This window comes from Apium graveolens, chromosome 4 (genome assembly GCF_009905375.1).
Source record: "Apium graveolens cultivar Ventura chromosome 4, ASM990537v1, whole genome shotgun sequence".
Taxonomy (NCBI): Eukaryota; Viridiplantae; Streptophyta; class Magnoliopsida; order Apiales; family Apiaceae; genus Apium; species Apium graveolens.
Window position 1 is genome coordinate 230744775 of NC_133650.1, and position 19651 is coordinate 230764425.

At 39.0% G+C, this 19651-nt stretch overlaps 1 non-coding gene across 1 annotated transcript; it reads right to left on the reverse strand.

Annotated features, from left to right (window-relative positions):
* Positions 1-287: 287 nt before the first annotated feature.
* On the reverse strand, positions 288-394 carry LOC141722634 (small nucleolar RNA R71). Its single transcript, XR_012575644.1, has one exon. It is a non-coding gene; the product is annotated as a small nucleolar RNA R71 (small nucleolar RNA).
* Positions 395-19651: the final 19257 nt, after the last annotated feature.

A 19651-nucleotide genomic window follows, 5' to 3' on the forward strand; every position in this document is an offset into this window, starting at 1 on the left:
CCTTTGAAATCAAGCCGGGCACTATTCAGATGGTGCAGAATTCTGTTTTTTTTGGAGGAGCGGCAACTGAAGACCCCAACATGCACATAAGGAATTTTGTCAAGATCTGCAACACTTTTAAGTATAATGGCGTGACTGATGAGGCTATCAAGTTGAGGCTTTTCCCATTCTCACTGAGGGATAAGGCTAAAGACTGGTTACATTCTGAACCAGCTGGGTCAATCACTACGTGGCAAGATCTTGCGCAAAAGTTTCTGGTGAAGTTTTATCCAATGGCAAAGACTGCTGCTACGAGGAGTGCTCTTACTCAGTTTGCGCAGCAACCTACAGAATCTATGTGCGAGGCTTGGGAACGCTACAAGGAAATGTTGAGAAAATGTCCACATCATGGAATGCCGGATTGGATGGTAATCACTGGTTTTTATAATGGTTTGGGGGCTCAATCTCGGCCCATGCTCGATGCAGCAGCTGGAGGCGCCTTATGGGCTAAAGGCTATACTGAGGCGTACAATCTTATTGAGACGATGGCTGCAAATGAGCATCAAAACCCAACTCAGAGGATGACATCAGGCAAGGTAGCAGGTATTCTGGAAGTTGATGCAGCCACTGCTATTGCAGCCCAGCTCCAAGCGCTATCAATGAAGGTTGATTCGTTGGCTACGTATGGAGTTAATCAAATAGCTATGGTTTGTGAGCTTTGTGCAGGTTCTCATGCTACGGATCAGTGTTCTCTTGTCAACGAATATGTTCAGTATGTGAATAATTATCAGCGACAACAGCAGCCTGTGCCAGCAACCTATCATCCTAACAACAGAAATCATCCAAATTTCAGCTGGGGAAATAATCAGAATGCTATTCAGCCACCATATCAGCAAGGAGTGAGTAAACAGTTTAACCCACCTGGATTCCAGCAACCACAGCAGTATGCTACAAGACAATCATATCCTCAACAGGGAAGTGCGGCTGCACCTACTAGTGCTGATTTTGAGGAACTTAAGCTGTTGTGCAAGAGTCAGGCGGTTTCTATCAAGACCTTGGAAAATCAAATCGGTCAATTAGCCAATGCAGTGCTCAATCATCAACCTGGCACTCTTCCCAGTGACACGGAAGTACCAGGCAGGAAGGAAGCTAAAGAGCAAGTCAAGGCTATTACCTTAAGGTCTGGAAAAGTAGCTGATGCTGAAAAGGCAAAAGAAGTCGAAGCTGAAGTTCGAGATGAAGAATCCAAGCAAAGGGAGAAAGCGGCGGAACCAAAGAAGACTACTGTTGAACACACTCTGCCTGAGGCTAATACAGGGGAGAAACAGCTCTATCCTCCACCACCTTTTCCTAAGAGATTGCAGCAACAAAAGCTGGATAAATAGTTCGGGAAGTTTCTGGAGGTGTTCAAGAAACTTCACATCAATATACCTTTCGCTGAGGCTCTGGAACAAATGCCTAGTTATACGAAGTTTATGAAGACTATTCTTTCAAGGAAGGTGAAACTGGATGACCTTGAAACCGTTGCTCTCACGGAAGAATGCAGCGCGGTTCTGCAACAAAAGTTACCACCAAAACTGAAAGATCCAGGAAGCTTCACCATTCCTTGCACCATTGGCAATCTAACTTTCGACAAGTGCCTTTGTGATTTAGGAGCAAGCATTAATCTGATGCCGTTGTCGATCTTTAAAAAGCTGGACCTACCTGATCCAAAACCCACATACATGTTGCTACAATTGGCGGACCGTTCCATTACTTACCCAAGGGGCATAGTTGAGGATATGCTCGTCAAGGTGGATAAGCTCTTCTTTCCTACTGATTTTGTTATTCTGGATTTTGAGGAAGATAAAAAGATTCCCATAATCTTGGGGAGGCCTTTCTTGGCAACTGGCCGTACCTTGATAGATGTGCAAAAAGGAGAACTTACTATGCGGGTTCAAGATCAGGATGTGACCTTCAACGTATTCAAGGCAATGAAATTCCCTACAGAAGATGAGGAGTGCTTAAAAGTGGATGTGATTGATTCTGCGGTTACTTCGGAACTCGATCACATGCTAATGTCTGATGCATTGGAAAAGGCCTTAGTGGGGGAATTTGATAGTGTTGATGAAGATAGCAACGAGCAATTACAATATCTGAACGCTTCTCCCTGGAAGCGAAAGCTAGATATACCATTTGAATCTCTTGGTACTTCTGACCTCAAGAATGCTGAAGGGAAGCTCAAACCATCAATAGAGGAAGCGCCTACCTTAGAGCTCAAACCATTACCTGAACACTTGAGGTATGCCTTTTTAGGTGATTCATCTACGTTACCTGTTATTATTTCAGCTGACCTTTCAGGTAGTGAGGAAGACAAGCTCTTAAGGATTTTGAGAGAATTCAAATCGGCTATAGGATGGACTATAGCAGACATCAAGGGGATAAGTCCCTCATATTGTATGCATAAAATTCTGTTAGAGGAAGGTAGTAAGCCAACTGTGGAACAGCAGCGAAGACTGAACCCAATCATGAAGGAGGTGGTGAAGAAAGAAATTCTGAAATGGCTAGATGCAGGCATCATTTATCCTATTTCTGACAGCTCGTGGGTGAGCCCTGTACAATGTGTTCCTAAGAAGGAAGGTATCACTGTGGTCGCAAATGAAAAGAATGAGCTCATCCCTACTCGAACAGTTACAGGATGGAGAGTATGCATGGATTATAGAAAATTGAACAAAGCCACAAGAAAAGATCACTTCCCTCTCCCATTCATTGATCAAATGCTGGACAGATTGGCGGGACATGAGTATTTTTGTCTTCTGGATGGGTATTCCGGGTATAATCAGATTTGTATTGCACCAGAGGATCAGGAAAAGACTACCTTCACTTGTCCATTTGGCACATTTGCTTTTCGTAGAGTTTCATTTGGGTTATGTGGCGCCCCGGCCACCTTTCAGAGATGTATGATGGCTATATTCTCTGACATGATTGGAAATAACGTCGAAGTGTTCATGGATGACTTCTCCGTCTTTGGACACTCATATGATGAATGCTTGAATAATCTGCGCGCCGTACTCAAAAGATGCGTGGAAACTAATTTGGTGCTTAATTGGGAGAAATGTCATTTTATGGTGCGTGAAGGCATTATCCTTGGGCATAAGGTCTCTAGCAAAGGTCTGGAGGTGGACAAGGCTAAGGTGGGAGTCATTGAAAATCTTCCCCCACCTAATTCAGTGAAAGGAATCCGTAGTTTTCTCGGTCATGCGGGTTTTTATCGGCGATTCATCAAGGACTTTTCAAAGATATCTAAGCCATTGTGCAATTTACTTGAGAAAGATGTGCCTTTCAAATTTGATGATGAATGTTTGGCAGCATTCGAGACTCTCAAGGAGAGTTTGATCACGGCACCAGTTATTACAGCACCAGATTGGACAGAACCGTTTGAGATGATGTGTGATGCGAGTGACTATGCGGTAGGTGCAGTTCTGGGACAGTGCAAGAAAAATCTCTTCCATGTGGTCTACTATGCGAGTAAGACTTTAAATGGGGCCCAATTGAACTACACCACTACTGAGAAGGAGCTTTTGGCTATAGTCTTTGGCTTTGAGAAATTTCGATCTTATCTGCTTGGTACGAAAGTGACAGTATTCACTGATCATGCAGCTATTCGCTATCTGGTTTCTAAGAAGGATTCGAAGCCGAGACTCATTCGTTGGGTGCTTTTACTTCAGGAATTTGAGTTAGAGATCAAAGATAGAAAAGGTACCGAGAATCAAGTAGCTGACCATCTCTCTAGGTTGGAGAATCCCGATTCTACTTCACAAGATAGGACGTTAATCAATGAATCTTTTCCGGATGAGCAGTTGTTTGCAATTCAGGAGGAAGAACCATGGTTTGCAGATATTGTAAACTATCTTGTCAGCAATATAATGCCTCCCAATTTGACATCCGCACAAAAGAAGAAGTTTCTGCATGAGGTGAAGTGGTATATGTGGGATGAACCATATTTGTTTAGACAGGGAGCTGACCAGATCATCAGGAGATGTATCCCGTTCTGTGAGACGGAGGGGATATTACGAGACTGCCATGCCACGATTTATGGTGGACACTATGGAGGTGAGAAAACGGCAGCTCGTATTCTGCAAGCAGGTTTTTTCTGGCCCACCTTGTTCAAGGATGCTCATCAGTTTGTTTTAAGGTGTGATCGTTGCCAAAGAGTGGGAAATTTGTCAAGGAAGGATGAGATGCCATTAAATGTGATGCTTGAAGTCGAGGTCTTTGATGTATGGGGAATCGATTTCATGGGGCCTTTTATCTCGTCTTGCAATAATCAGTACATTTTGCTGGTAGTCGATTATGTCTCCAAATGGGTCGAAGTTAAAGCTTTACCAATAAATGATGCAAAGGCAGTGCTAAATTTTCTTCATAAGCAAATTTTCACAAGGTTTGGAACACCTCGGGTAATCATAAGTGATGAAGGATCGCATTTTTGCAACCGTAAGTTCACTTCTATGATGCAGCGTTATAATGTGAATCATCGAGTAGCTACTGCCTATCATCCGCAAACAAATGGTCAAGCGGAAGTGTCTAACAGAGAGATAAAGCGCATTCTAGAGAAGGTTGTTTGTCCATCAAGGAAGGATTGGTCTTTAAAGCTCGATGAAGCTGTTTTGGCTTACAGAACAGCATACAAAACTCCACTTGGGATGTCACCGTTTCAGTTGGTGTACGGTAAGGGATGTCATCTACCGGCGGAGCTTGAGCATAAGGCCTACTGGGCATTGAAGAAATTGAACCTGGATTTAGATGTAGCTGGTAAGAAAAGAATGCTTCAGCTTAATGAACTTGATGAATTTCGACTTCAAGCGTACGAGAATAACAAAATGTATAAGGAAAAGGTGAAAAGGTGGCACGATAGGAAGCTACATCCTAAGTTGTTTTTGCCAGGGCAACAAGTTCTGTTATTCAACTCTCGGCTCCGACTTTTTCCTGGGAAGTTGAAATCAAGGTGGTCTGGACCTTTTATTGTCAAAACTGTGTTTCCACATGGAGCGGTGGAAATTTTTGAGAATGATTCGGACCAAGCATTCAAGGTTAACGGTCAGCGGTTGAAGCACTACTATGGGGACATGGCAAACCGAGAGGTGGTTAGTGCCATTTTGTTGACTACGTGAGAAAGGAACGGAACGTCAAGCTAATGACGAAAAAGAAGTGCTGCGTGGGAGGCAACCCATGAATTGTTGTTACAGGAACCCTTAGAAGTTAATAACCTATCCAAAAACACAAAAAAATCAGAAAACAGGGGCTGAAAAAAAAAAATTCCAGAGACCCTCTGCGCGCCCGCGCAGCTATGCTGAGCGGCCGCGCAGCTTGCTGCGCGCCCGCGCAGAAATGCTGAGCGGCCGCGCAGGGGTCGAGTTCCAGAAATTTTTTTTTTTTACAGTTCAGAAAAAAAAAAAAAACAAAAACATAAACACCCATTACAGCCCATAAACCCACGAATTCTTTTCCCATTACCCCATGATTTTATCCCTCAACCCCACTCCTAATCTAATTTAACCTACTCCACACCCTATATATACATACACGTATCCTACATATCTCCCACAACTTCCTACACTTAAACCCTCTCATAAACATCAAAAATCAGTTCTTACACACTTTTATTCACAAATCAATGGCACCCAAGAGAGCACGCACTATTGACAGCAGCAGCACAGTTCCTACTGCTGATTCATCAAGGGGTACTGCTGTGAGGCCTCGGTTAACTGACAGAGCCGCGGAGGAGGAGTACACTAGGCTGTTGGGGAAGCCGATTCTGAAGGAGAGGGGGTTTTTACCATCAGGGAGGGATGGTGAGTTGTTGCCCATGATTGCAGAGAAGGGGTGGATAGCTTTTTGTGAGTCACCCGAAGCAGTACCGATGAGTGTTGTTCGCGAGTTCTACGCGAACGCGAAGGCTGAAAAGAATGGGTTTTCTGTAGTTCGGGGGCTGACGGTTGATTATCATCCTGCGGCGATTCGCCGAGTGATTGGACAGCGAGAGAGGAAGCCCGAGGAGGAGAACTGGAATGAAAAGACTGCTGAGGATTTTGACTTGGATTTGATTTGTGCGACTCTCTGTCGACCGGGCACAGTTTGGAACCGCAGTCCAGCCAATAATGAGTATCGTCACTTTCCGGCGATCGCCATGAACAGGTATGCTCGTGCATGGAACGCATTTATATGTGCTAATATTTTGCCTTCTTCACATGCACACGAGGTCACAGTTGAGAGAGCACAGTTATTGTGGGGAATTCTGAATGAGGAATACTATGTGGACCTTGGTGAGTTTATCTACCAAGGAATTCTAAAGTTTTTGAGGGGAGCAAAGCATATGAACATCCCTTATGCATCCACGGTTACAAAGCTATGCCGTGCTGTAGGAGTGAACTGGCCGGCTCATGAGCAGTTGCAGTTGCCAGCAGCTCCGATAGATTCTGGCACTCTGAATGGGATGCAGGAGTGGACCGGTGGTGAGCCTGAGGAGCATGGGCTGGGTTATCGTCTTCTAGGAGGGCGTCCAGCACGAGGTGCTACTATGGCCAGGCCAGGGCGTGGTGAGGCTAGTTCTTCGAGAGCTCAGGAGGGTGCTGGGATGGGTGATGCCCAGTATAGGAGGCTTTCACGGCGGATGGATGCCATGTATGAGACGCAGAGCAGGTTTGCTCAGGAGCTCACCCTTGCGTTAGGGACTGCTTTTCGAGGCCTTGGAGCTGATATCCAGTGGCCAGTTTTTGGTGAGGACTCTACATACCCGCCGCCTGATACTCCACCCACTGAGGGTGATGATGATGATGACTCCGAGTAGGTATACCCTGTGTTCCTTTCTACTACCTTCACTGGGGACAGTGAAGATTTTAAGTTTGGGGGTGGTAGTTAAGGAATATTTTGTGTGTGTCATATAGTTGCATATTCATGATAGTTAGTTCATATAGTTGCATAATTTTTGCCATATAGTTTTTTTTATATAGCTTTATTTGTTGTCATATCATATAGCTCATGCATATACCATGATCCCTTTTGCAATGATTTATCGACTGAATTGTGATATTGATGCGAGTGTAGTGATAGCATTAAAGTGATATTAAGTTGTGTAGGTTGATATGCATGCTAGAAGCACTTGTATTGTCACTAAGTCTTAGAGAATGCTGAAGGACTAGATTGTTGTTATGATCTGATTATTTTCGAGGATAATCTATTTATTATGCTTAGAATTTGATAATAGGTTCTTAGTGGTAAAGGCATGAAAAAGAAAAAAAAATGGAGTAAAAATGGAATTTGTTGCTAGTTGTGGCTAGGCGTCAAATGGCTAGTAGCCGGCTCGTATGTTATGCGAGTAGTCTAGGGTTGAGCAAGATGGAGCGAAACGCACTTGCTCAGAGTAAAAAAAAAAAAAAATTGCGTAATTGATCAAGAGTGGGCTCTTTGGTATTCGAGTTATTAAGTTCTTAGGGGACTTTGTGCCTAGTGACCTAAGGCTTTTAGAGTCTGGGATCCGCTAACCTAACGCTCGTTACATAGATACCATTGTATAAGTCTTTTGTAGACCTCACTCACTGCACGGTCAAATAAGAATTTGCGTTGTAAATAAAAAGCACGATTCCGTAGTAAGCTCTAAAGTTCTTGTAGTGTTGTATATCACTTTGTGCCTAGAATTTTTGTTCTTTGTATAATCGTAGGATTGTCTTGAGGAAAGTCTAGTCATAGTAATTGGTCTAGTTCCGAAGCATATCTGTTAAGCATTTGCACACACCACGTTTCTGGCGGTATGTCCGTTTGCATGAGTTTCTTGATCTTTAGTGTCTAACTGCATTCGTTGATACGTGACAATTTGGTTGGTTAATTGTAGTAAGGGGGATCGTTGCATTTTCATATAGATTGCATTCATGCATATTTTTATTTGTTTTTGAGTCTGTGACGCTTGAGGACAAGCATCGATTTAAGTTTGGGGGTGTGATAAGTGGCATTTTATACCACTTAGAACGTCTTAAAATGGCTTAAATTGGTGTCTTGAAATCAAGTATTTTGTGAATTTGATGCGTTTTTCTAGTGTTTATGCATTTCAGGGTATTAGTTGCATTTCGGAGGAGGAATCATCAAGAATAAGCCTTGGCATGTGTTCACCATTGCGAGAGGAAAAGAACGGGCAGATTACGGCGAAGAAAAGGAGCAAACCTGGAAATTTTCCAGTAGGGTCCTGCACGCCTGCGCAGCAATGCTGAGCGGCCGCGCAGCAGCCTTGCGCGCCCGCGCAGAAATGCTGAGCGGCCGCGCAGGGTCGGGGAAAATAATATATTGTTTTAGAGTTCTACTTCTGTTTGGCTTCCAACTTCTATGTAATCTGAGTTTTATGGGACTATTATATAAGTAGATTTGAGACGTTTTTCACAGAGTATTAAGAAGGGATTATGTTTTAGATTGTGTTTTGCAAGAAGCGAAGGAGATAAGGAAGAAGACCGATTTAGCACACAGCAACGAGGAGGAAGCATATATTCTTGTGATTCTTGTTTCGTTGTAACGTTGGATGCTAGTTTTCTTGCTTTGACTTATTTACTCTTGTGACGTACTCTGTTTTAATATAATTAGTTTAGTTGTTATTTTCTTGTGTTCGTTTATCATGATTACATATGAACCCATGATGGCGATAAGTTCTATTATGGGCTAATCGTGATCGTGGGGTTGCAACGGATTTATTATGGAATTCTTTAGTTAATTGTTTAATACTTTAGTGTGTGATGATTGCATGATATCTAGTATTGGTTGTGCGTATTCGTCTTATGTGCGTCGCGAACATATAAGATAGGGTGTTAATCTCTTGTGAAGCGACAGTGGATCTTGAGATTTAGAACTTGCCATGCTAGCATAGGTTCATGTACATTGTGCATGATTAGTGGGTAACTCTAACAGTTTTATTTGCCCTATGTAATCAAAAGGAATAACTTGTGCTTAAATCGTTGTGTTGTCAATTTCTGTAGACATATAGGAACTCAACATAATTGATGACTATTCAATTTCTATCTTAATTGTGGATGTTTGGTAGAATGGTATTAGTACAATGAAAGTTGGCTTTTATCAGTTTTGTGTTATTCGATTAATATCATCACTGTCACATGCTAAAGGTAATAACTATGGCTATAGAAGGAAGTAATAATGAAGTTGTGATCTCATGAGTGTTTTATTATTGATAAATTGCAGTGTTAGTTAAGTGGTTAATTAAGTAGTTAATTATAGTTAATATTTAATCAACAATTTTAAGTGTTATTATCTTAACATTGAGAAGTAATCATACATTGGTGAGTGAGTTAAATTAGACAATAACTTAGTCTGAGTCTCTGAGGGAACGAATTAGAAAGTATTCTATATTACTTGCGAACGCGTATACTTGCGTGAATATTAGTGCGTGATTTTGCCCTAACACGTAGGCATATGTAAATGAAATGATCCTACATCTTCAGCAGCAACTCTTGCTCCATTTCCCATTAGTAGAATCACCTCCTCTTCCTCAAGAGTCCTACTTCTCCTTAGTCCCTGCAACGAATTGCAGATGTAAGAACCACAGGTGGTATCTAATACCCAAGTAGAAATTTAACTTAATGACATATTCATTTCTATCATGAATATACCTGAATCAGAAGCGGTAGTCTCACTCCCCTTCTTCTTCTTCAACTCTGCAAGGTAAACCTTGCAGTTCCTCTTCCAGTGCCCCACCTTGTTACAGTGAAAGCAAACAACTTTGCCCTTGGGGTCTTCAGCTTTTGGTGGAACCGGCTTTTCTTCACCTACTTTCTTCTTCTTGGAAGGGTTTCTCATCCTTTTCTTAGGATTAGAACCTTCACCAATTAGAAGAACAGAACTCTTCTTAGGGGGAAAATTCGATTCCGCAGTCTTCAACATGTTGTGGAGTTCAGCCAGGCTGACATCCAGCTTATTCATGTGAAAGTTCACAACAAACTGCGAAAACGAACCCGGAAGTGATTGCTAGACCAAGTCTTGGCTCAGCTCCCCATCCATGGCAAAACCAAGTTGTCCAAGACGTTCAATCAAATTTATCATCTTAAGTACATGGTCATTCACGGATGATCCCTCAAACATCCTACAACCGAACAGCTCCTTCAATATCTCATATCGAGCTATCCTCCCTGCCACATCATACAACTCTTGTAGATGCATAAGGATAGTGTGAGCATCCATATGCTCATGCTGCTTCTGTAGCTCAATGTTCATGGAAGCTAGCATGATGCATTGAGCAACATTTGCATCATCTATCCACTTACGATACACAACATGTTCATCATTATATACATCGTTAGCAGGTTCAGTAGGCTTAGGTGAGTCAAGCACATATTCCAGCTTCTCCACCCTGAGAACAATTCTCAAGTTTCGAAGCCAGTCAGCAAAATTAGGACCAGTCAACTTGTGAGCATCTAGTATACTCCGGAGTGATAGTGCAGAAGACATAACGAATATAGTAAATCTGTAAATGATAAACACATAACAACAATTAGCAAATATTCAATTTCATTTCAAAACACTATATGAATCGGGTCTTTATTCATAAGTGGCTCCCACTAGTTTATCTAATTTATACACCCCCTAAGTGAAAATTAGGCATTCATAATGCTAGTGGGAATAGGGATCCTACATTCCATTACACAACCTCGGCTGTAGCACGAAACGTCATATGATGTTCAATAGGCAGACAACTCTTGTCAATTACATCTTATGTTATTCCCTAATATAACTTTAACCTCTTGAATAATTGAGTCACGGCTGTAGCACGACAAACTCAATATTCTAATTCAAGTCTAACCCAACATTTCGTACAATTGAATCAGTCTCCAACGGCCCACGGCTGTAGCATGTAACGACCTTTAGATTCTAATTCAATGTACACATCTCTATGTAATAGACAAGTATTTCTTATTTCGAAATCAAAGCCCTCGGCTGTAGCACGAAACGACAATGATTTAAAAATAAGAACCACTTTCTATCATGTTGGAAGGCTATGACCGACACAAGCCCGTTGTGTTATTGGCCAATTACTACTTGATATTATTTAATTTTAGAGGGATTATATTACGTTACAATCATAATCATATTATAAAGAGATTCTTCCTTTTAAATTAAATATTTCAAATCAATAATCGATAATCAGATGATTCCCAGATCGGGTGGAGCATTGTCAAGAGGCGTCACTTAATAACCCTTTTTTACAAATAGAAATTTGTTGTTGACAGAATCATCCTTTCTCTCAAAATTGAAAATTCATATTTAATTACGTGTTTCATAAACACAAGAATCTCATGATTGTATTCATAATATTATTGTTAAGGCAAGAAACGATTCCTATTCTAGATTTTCTAGAGCACGCCTTATATTGATTTAAGTTCACCTAAATCTATCATCGCATGGTAAACACAGGCATATATCTCATATATAAAAATAAATAAACAAGTAAGCATGCAATTAATATCATGTCACACATTGATATAATGATGTATGGATTTATTATAGCATTTAAAAGCAATTAAAATAATTAAAACATGCTTTAAAATACTTTCGAGAATATAAACAGTTCAAAAACTTTTATATAAAAAATATTTGACCACTCCATTAGATCCGTCTCAGAAAAACGAATCCAATGATATATTGCACGCCCAAAACGGAGTTACGAAACTCCCAAAAATCAAATTTTAAAAGGACAGATGGGCTGTAACGCATTACAGGATTGCGTTACAATCCCTGTAACGCATTCTGGTAATGCGTTACAGCCCTTTTAGGCCATTAAAGGGTTAACGCATCCCGGAAATGCGCAACAGGGTGTAACGCATTCCGGGAATGCGCAACACCCCCCGCGCGTGCGTCTCACGCGCCCGCACCTGACCGTTACAGCAGCAGCAGGTTTTTTTTTTGTTTTGTTGTTTCTTCTTCTCCTGCCGTTTCCTTTTGCTGCTGTTACAATTAGGAGATGTAACCCCCTTTCCCTTTACTCCCTTATTAATAACTCTTTATTAATATTATTATTATTTTAATTTTATTATTAATAAATTAATTAACAGTTAATTAATAAATTAATAAAAATCAAAATAATATAATTTCTTAAATCAGGGAGTAGCAGAAAAATACCAAATCAGCCATGGGTCCTTGTGCAAATTTTAATCATAATTATTCACATGCAAAATTATTTCATGAATTTTTAATTCAAACAATTTTAAAAAATTCATAACAAATAATCTACACATCACAAAATTATGAAAAAAATACCCAGACAATCTACAACACTTGTAGAACCCAGATCAGTAGTCAAAATCTCATGCAAAAATTATTTTGAATTAATTCATAATTAAATCTAAATAAACTTGCAAAAATCATAATAAATCCAAACATGCATAAAAAAATCTGAAATTTTTTATATGAATCTCTATATGCAGAACCTAGCTCTGATACTAATGAAGGAATTTATGGATGAGCGGAAGCGTGAAATAACATTTATTTCGTAAAAACCATATACCGTACATATAGAAAAATGTATTAAAGGGAAAAACTGAGGAATCGAAACCATACCTCATGAATCGAAGCTTTATAAAATTGGAGTGCTAGCAGTTGCTCCTCAGTGTGTGAAGCACTCTACCGGTATCCACCAAGAACGATCCTCTTCGATGAACCTTTTTATAAAACTGAGCTTTTATAAAAATGGAGTTTTTGGGAGAGAAAGAGAGAGACGAAGAAGATGGAGGCTAGGGTTTTCACAAAACCAAAATTGTGTGTCAATTGAATGAGCCATCCATCTCATTCTATTTATAGGGCTCTCCTAGGGTTTTATAATATATCTTTATATATATTAACCCCCACATTTTATCTTCATAAAATGCTTTAATAATAATTAAAACTATTTTAATCATTATTTCTTTTTCTTAACTATTTAGAAAATAATTCTCTCTCTCATTATTTCATCAAAGAAAATATTCTTTTATGGTGTGACCCTGTAGGTTCAATATTATGCCGGTAGTAGAAATAAATAATAATAAACTTTTATTAATTATTTACATGAATACTAAAATTCACTAAATATAATTAACTGATTAATTATATTTATTCTACATCGTGAGTGATGCTTCTCAACATATCGCGACTATCCGGATAATATGAATTCACTGCTTAGAATATCAAGAACCTGTCAGTGACTAGTTACCGTACAATGAATTCCTTCTACCCTTATAATATCCCGAATAAATACAAGGCATGGATCTCGTGTCAAGCCTATCAAATTTAATCATATGATTTCTTATTCATAATGCAAAGTTCATATTAATACAAATTAGAAACTCCTTTCTAATTTCATACACTCTGGCCAGAGATTCCAGAACTCGCATACTAAGAATAACATAGGATATTCTCTTCTTATACTGGAAGGGGTAGATCCTCTATTGACGTTAACTATTTCTATACACAAATCCCTATGCCCAGAATAGACCTAATGGATGTTCTTGAGACTAAGGACTAAACCAAAGCAGAGTTCATTATATATAAGATACCTTTAACGATCTCAAGTCTAAGGACACTTGTACAACTATCACTTAGTGAATAACTATTGACACGTGAGTAATCTTCATTAGTTGTTCAACTTATCGAGTCATGTTCAGTGAACTTATTCCCTGATAAGCACCTACATACTAGCTATAGTGTCACCACACAAACAGACATCCTCCTGAAGGGAGCAAGCATAGTATGTACCAATCTTTGCGGATTATTAATTACCAGTTAGTAATCCTATGACCAGGAACTATTTAAGTTTAGAGTTATCATCTTTTAGGTCTCACTATTATGATCTCATCATAATCCATAAAAAGCTTTACTCTAAACTATGGTATATCTTATTTAAACACTTAAATAGATAGAGCCCGTAATAAAAACAAAACAAGTCTTTTATTAATATCAATGAAATCAAAACAGATTACATAAAAGTTATTCCTAAATCCTCATACGTGATTGGACTTAGGACATATCTCTTTCAGAATAAACCTTTATCAGTACAGCTTAGCTTTCTTGAAGGATCCTGTGAAGTGGCCATTGAATCTCATTTCCTCCCTTGTACTTAAAAACTAACATTTCAGGTAGATTTTTGTATGCATCAATCTCTCCCACTTCATCTAGTTCATCTAGGTAGAGATTTAGATCAGAGAATTCCTTGATGTCACACAAGTATATGTAATCTCCCTTGTTGACTTTAGATTGAGCTTTTACTAGAGATTTGGATTTGAGGGGTGACAACTTCACTTTCTTGACTGCTCTTGACTTTGTTATCTTTGGCTTGTTAAGGATTGGCATATTGAATTCAGGAATTGGTAGGCTCTCCCAGTATATTGGTTTATCCTTAGGCACAATAGGTTCACCATGAATGTTCCTGTAAGGATCCACCGCCTTGATATCTTCAAATACCACGGAGGGTTTTGATACTTGAGTTGTAGTTGGAGTGGATTCCTTGGGAAACTGTTCCTCCAATTCCTTACCAACAAAGTTCAATTTTATTTTGGTTCTTTTAGCCAATTCCTTATATCTCTGAGATTTCTTCTGTTGTGATTCGACTTGCTTCTTTGGATCTTGAGATTCAGTGATTTCAGATGGCTGAGCAGGAATCTGTTGTGTTGGTTTCACAGCTTGTAGCTTGGCCAAGATAGCAGCTTGCTCTTTCTTTTGTTTAGCCTTTTTAGCATCTAGAATAGCTTGCTTCTTTTCCTGCTTTAATCTTGCCTTTTCTTCTCTGTTTTCTTGAGCAAATTGAGGATGTCCAGCCACCACACAAATTTCTTTCCCATTCCTGAAAACTTTAGCAATCCTCCTTTTTGAAGCTGAATCAGCTGGATCCTTGTAGAAGGCAATTGACCTTGATAACAGTTTCTTCTCATCAGGCTTAGGTGTCTCATACACTGTATCCAAAGGGTTCTTTAATGAAGATTTTGGATAGTTTACCCTTGGCTTCAGAATTATTTCAGCCTTTAAAGATTTGATGCAGGATGGTTGTCCCCTTTCCAGATAGTTCATGCTCATTTCATTTACAGGGATTTGTCTGACTTGAGAGTGATGAATGGCTGACTTTTCTAGCTTATTTACTAGCCCAAACTTCTTTTGTATGTCCTCATCAATCTTCTCCCAGTTGATTAGTTTTAGCTGCTCCTTTTCAGCTGCTCTTAAATTGGTTGCTACTTCATTGATCAGATCAATACTGTCTGTAATTGGTGGCTTGGTGAAAGCAATTATAGGCATAATTACTTTACTGATTTGAATTTGAAGCTTCTCCCCCTCACTTGGTCCTTTCTCCCCCTTTTTGTTATCATCAAGTTGAGTAGAGGAGGAGGTTTGGGCAGCCACCAGTTTCTGAAACAAGTCTATTTGTTGACCTTGATGAAGATGAATGGCTGTTAGAGATGCTTCCATAGCTGACATTCTTGTATCTAAGGCATCTATATTGGAGGCAAGATCAGATTTTTTCCTGAGTTGTCTCTTGATATCAAGCATTGTAGTTTCTGGAAGCTTAGAGTCCATCTTGTCAGAAATAGCCTTTTTCATCTCATCAATATCATCCTTGATGGTGTTGACATTTCTAGCATGTTGGAAGCCTTGAATCTGTTGTAGTTACAGAGAAGCAAGATGTGCTTGAAGGAGCTTCTTGGTGTTGGCATTTGTAGTGTTTGAAGAGCAGAATTTGTCTGATTTATGAATTGGATCAGGGTTATTTTGAAGTAGTGTTCATCACAATGTTTTGAAAAGCCCATGATGGCATGCCTGATCTTGAACTGGAACCTACTTCTCCCCCTATGTCCAATGGCTCTTCTTCACTATCTCCACCTTCATTTTCAAATAAATCTGTTGAACCACCAATCTCATAATCAACATCACCAGCTGTAGAGGGCAAAGCTGTGATGGCATCCTTAGCTCTTAGCATTGACTGAGTGGTATGCACCAAATTGAGCATCCTTTCTGCATTTTTTTTGCCCTATTCAGCTAGAAGTTGATAAGCTGGAACAGGGTGAGTAAATACCTCAGCATCAAGGGAGGTGGAATCTATAACAGCTTGAGATTGCTGAGATAGTCCATCCATGTCTGCATCCTGGACATTCATTAACTCAGTAGCAATAACATCCATCGTTATAGCTCCTGTACCTGCATTTCTCTCTTGTTCTCTCTTTTGTTGCATATAACGACTCGTGTATTTTTGAATTATTTAAATATGTGATTATTATGGAAATTATTAAATAAAATATGTGTCTTGGTTTTGACAGCAGTGTGTTGGTATATACTATTTGTCTGTGATTTATTGGTGTAAAGGATTGGAATGTGTAGTTAAAAATTTTGTTCTACTGTTCTGTTTTATTTTTAAAAGGTGATTTTATTACAATTTTAAATCCGTAGATATTTGGATTGTCTCTAAAATTAGTTTTATGATTTTATAATTTCAATAATTATTTTTGAGATTTTACAAAATTTAGATATCAATATTTTATTAAATATTTAACCCTGTATGATTTTCTGATTACACTTATTTGTAAAAATCTGTATTTAATTCCAAAATTCTTCAAAAAATTATGAAACTCATATTTATTTAAGTTTGGAATATTTCTAGAATTTTAAAATTATTTTGGGAATTTTCAGGATTAATTTTACCCGCGCGTCGATTCGTTTAATTGATAAAAGCGGATATAAATTGTATTTCAGAAATTATTCTAAAATTACGAAATTTATGTTTTTACAAACTTCGGGATATTTATGATATTTTAAGACTATTTTCGTAAATTTTGGATATTATCTTAGTTGCACCTTGGTTCGATAAATTGCAAAATGCGGTACATAATTAAGCTCTCAGGTGTTAATTGGTACACGTGTTTCGTTTTTGTTAAGCAACAGCTACGTGGCAGACCTTTGGGTAAGCAGAAGAAAGAGATAAAAAAAATAGATAAACACCCACAAACCCACACCTCTGTTTCATCTCTCTCATTGCTCAATCTCCATGCTCTCTCTCTCGACTCTCTATAATCACTCTCATATCTCTCCCTCTTCTTTTCCTTTTCTTTCACTCCCCTTCGTTTTCTGTTTTCTGTCGCCCCTGTTTCCGGCGATTCGCCGTTTTCCGGCCACGGTGATGTTCCTCGGTTCAATTGCTTACGCTTCGTTGGCTGTTATACATATCTGTGTGGGTATAGGTGTGTAATCAGTCATGTATGATGTGTTTGGCGGTGTTCCGGTTCGTGTGCTGCCTTTTTCTTTTCTGGTTGCCGCCGTTTTAAATATCCGGCAAGGTGACCGGAGGGGCGAATGGACGTGCGCTGTTGTGATGTGTGTGTTACTGTGTGTGGGTGTGTGCGTTGTGTGTACTGGTTCCAGTTTGTTGCATGATTCCGGCTGTTTTCTGATGGCTGTGTCTTCGTTTTTGGCTGCCATGTTCTATGTTGACAGTACACGCGCGTGCGTGTGGTGTTTTTATTTATTTATTTATCTTCTGAAAATCTGAGTGATTAATTGGTATTTTGTGCGATTAAATTGTTAAATTAATCGGTGCAAATTTGTATGGAAACCCGAAATTAATCGGGCACCGACAAATTTTTTACCGCCGTCCGCGATGAATTTCGATGAGCGGACGGTGAACGGTGATGACGTTGTTCTGAGTCCTACAAGTTAATAAATAAATACGAATATAAATATAAGATGTAATAATAATAATAATTAATTGGTTAAATCGGTGTTTGGGATTTGCGAAATGGATTTCGGTTGTATTGATGGAATAAATTGTTGGATTGTTTGTTGTGATTTGACGTCGAGTTGTTCGACGGGTAGGCCGATAAACAGTGGAAGTGCTGCCCGAACTTTTGGAAATTAAATTCAGAAATTCGAGACATACCCTGCATTTATCGAAACGTCGAACGAGTATAAATAAGTATATATATATTCTGTGCGGAACGTGATTGTACGTTGTGGTGGATGTTTTGGTAAAACTCAATAACCCTAATTTCATAAAATGACAAGTATACGTATTTTCTAAAAACAAACACCGAACTGATTTGCGAGATTGTGAACCCTAATTATTGTACGTGATATTATAATCCATATAATTACGAGTCAGGATTTGATATCGAATGGGTAGATGTGTTATTAAGGATATGTTAAGCATACTTAGACGTCTAACGTAGGGTATTTCAACCCTGTAGGTTATAATCGGGAACCTGAAAGTGGACGATGGACTAGAGATGACTTAGTAGTCAGTCGACGAGCGCAATAGAGTTTCAACAGAAAACTTGAGCGTCGGAGTCGAATCTAATGTAATCCAGTGGTTGGACATTAAAGCCTGAGCGGCAGAGTCGGTTCAGAGTTGATCAGTAATAGTTGTAAAGCCTTGTAAGGAAAGTATTTCTGAACTTTTCTTCAAGACATATTACCAATGTTTTCGAACTGCTTCATAACATGTTGTTATTATTAAACATAACTCTTGTTTTATAATGCAAGTGTTTTAAACTACTTACCCTTGAACCCTGATTCTTTCTTGATTTTGAGCGGTAAGCCTTATTCTTTGTAAACCATCCTTTGTTGATCCTCAAATATCAAATCACACCAATATGATACTACTCCCCAAAGGTATAACTACCGAACACCAAACACTGCAACAAAATTGTTTGAAAACACAGAAACTTTTATACTACAACCATTCTTTATAATATCAAAGAACTATACCTTGAAAAATCATTTCTGACCTAATACTGGATGCTTGTACAAATCGAAAACCGTTTCTTATACATACCCTGAAATCCCCTGGAGATATCCATAAACCTCCTTATGCTTTTACTCAAGTGTTTAACTATCGTTGATTATGAACTTGTTTTATTGAATTATATCGTTTATCATATTGAACTGCTTTAGGATTGGATAGTTTTTATATATGTGGACCAAATTCGTGGTCAGACCATACCAATGGTCAAGTTAGGCCAATGTGTGCCTTGGATCCAGTAATTAGAGCAGTGCTGTGTGCTTGCTCGGGGTTAGTGCGTGACTGATCAGCAGCCTAACCTTGTTTTTTTTTTAAAACTTAAAATGAATATCCAATTCTAATGATGAGTTAAAAAGAAACTTGATTCCTTTGAATCATCTCATTTGATCATTGTTTAATCTCAGTTACCACTATTATGACTTGCTGAGCTAGTTAGCTCACCCTTGCGATCCTTTTATATATTTTACAGTTTAAAAGAATATGGATGATAGTAAAGTTCCTCAGTCCAAAGTGCGGGCTAAGGTTCCAGTTGAGTTGAATCGAGCTAGCAGAAGCTTCATGCGGTATAGAGATAGTTAGATTGTAAGAATGTTTTATTATCAATTGTAAGTTAAATTAGTTGGGATTTGGAACGTTGTAATAAAAAGTTAAGATTGTGGCTTGTTTTCATACTTTGACCTGTTGAGATCCGTGGTTATGTGAAACAGGGTCATTGCAATTAATATTTTATGTACAGGTTTATATATTGTGAATGTGTTGTGGACCCCTAAACTTCTGACCCGGGTTTGGAGGGCGTCACAGGTTGGTATCAGAGCTACAGGTTATAAGTCACTGAAACAAGCCTAGATTTTCGGGATTGGGTAGAGGGTTAGGATTAGGAATAGGAAATAGAAAAATAAG